We start from the raw sequence: 1757 nt of genomic DNA, 5'->3' as shown, positions 1-1757 counted from the left end.
CATTGATAAGGACAGTAACATTCACATTGACAGTAACATTCAACATTGATAAGGACAGTAACATTCACAGGGACAGTAACATTCACAGGGACAGTAACATTCAACATTGATAAGGACAGTCACATTCACATTGACAGTAACATTCAACATTAATAAGGACAGTCACATTCACATTGACAGTAACATTCAACATTGATAAGGACAGTAACATTCACATTGACAGTAACATTCAACATTGATAAGGACAGTAACATTCACATTGACAGTAACATTCAACATTGATAAGGACAGTAACATTCACAGGGACAGTAACATTCACAGGGGCAGTAACATTCAACATTGATAAGGAAAGTAACATTCACATTAACAGTAACATTCATCAGGACAGTATCAACTTGTGTATGATGCCTGATTGAATGTTATGTCTGCCTCAACATTCTAAGTAGTGAACTGCCTGTATGTGTGTGTTCATGGTCATTACACTTGGTCTTTCCTTGTCACCTGGAATCCAGTTTGGGCCGCTCCAATGTTAATAATGATCTTCCTGTAACACTTTAAACCTTATTTCATGGCGTAATAAGGTCGACCTTTCTTTTATCTATGCATGGGTGTTATGATGTTTAGTTTATAATTGACCATAATTTTATCAGCCGTAATTCACTTCATACAGAGCGCCGCTGGTGTAGTGGTATCATGCAAGATTCCCATTCTTGCGACCCGGGTTCGATTCCCGGGCGGCGCATCTCTTTTTCTCTTTTCCTCCCCCTTCTCTCTCTCTCTCTCTCTCTCTCTCTCTCTCTTTCTCTCTCTTTTTCTTTATCACGGTCACTTTTCTCCAGCAGATGACTTCCTTTTCTTTATTTTCTTCTCAGTAGCAACAGAAAATAGGTTTAGTTGCCTTTAGTTTTGTGATCATCCCGAGGTGTGGTGTTGTGCACCTGTTCAGTCCTCTTTTGTGCAGAGGACGAAGATCCAGGAGGGTGGTGGTTGGGAGGAGGGGGTTGGGGAGGAGGGGTTGGGGAGGAGGGGTTGGGGAGGAGGTGGGGAGGGGAGGTTGGGGAGGAGGGTTTGGGAGGAGGTTTGGGAGGGGTTGGGGAGAGGGGAGGAGGAGGGTGGGAGGAGGGGTTGGGGAGGAGGGGTTGGGAGGAGGAGGGGCTGGGGGAGGGGGTTGGGGAGGAGGGGTTGGGGAGGAGGGTTGGGGAGGAGGGGTTGGGGAGGAGGGTTGGGGAGGAGGGGGGTTGGGGAGGAGGGGTTGGGGAGGAGGGTTGGGGAGGAGGGGGTTGGGAGGAGGGGTTGGGGAGGAGGGGTTGGGGAGGAGGGGTTGGGGAGGAGGTTGGGGAGGAGGGAGGGGGGAGGTTGGGGAGGAGGGGTTGGGGAGGAGGGTTGGGGAGGAGGAGGTTGGGGTGAGGAGGGTTGGGGGAGGAGGGTTGGGGAGGAGGGGGGGGAGGAGGGGGGGAGGGTTGGGGAGGAGGGTTGGGGGAGGGTTGGGGAGGTTGGGAGAGGGTTGGGGGAGGAGGGGAGGAGGTTGGGGAGGAGGGGGTTGGGGGAGGGGGGGGAGGAGGGGTTGGGAGGAGGAGGGGTTGGGGAGGAGGGGTTGGGGAGGAGGAGGTTGGGAGGAGGGTTGGGGAGGAGGGGTTGGGGAGGAGGGGGGGGAGGAGGGTTTGGGAGGAGGGGGTTGGGGAGGAGGGGGTTGGGGAGGAGGGTTGGGGAGGAGGGTTGGGGAGGAGGGGTTGGGGAGGAGGGGTTGGAGGAGGAGG

At 53.6% G+C, this 1757-nt stretch overlaps 1 non-coding gene across 1 annotated transcript; it reads left to right on the top strand.

Moving 5' to 3' along the window:
• Positions 1–671: 671 nt before the first annotated feature.
• Positions 672–742, top strand: Trnag-ccc. Its single transcript has one exon. It is a non-coding gene; the product is annotated as a tRNA-Gly (tRNA).
• The last annotated feature ends 1015 nt before the right edge of the window (positions 743–1757 follow it).

The sequence above is a fragment of the Homarus americanus genome, unplaced genomic scaffold (genome assembly GCF_018991925.1).
Source record: "Homarus americanus isolate GMGI-L3 unplaced genomic scaffold, GMGI_Hamer_2.0 scaffold496, whole genome shotgun sequence".
NCBI lineage: Eukaryota > Metazoa > Arthropoda > Malacostraca > Decapoda > Nephropidae > Homarus > Homarus americanus.
Note: the sequence above shows the minus strand (reverse complement) of the source record. Positions and strands in the feature narration are given on the sequence as shown.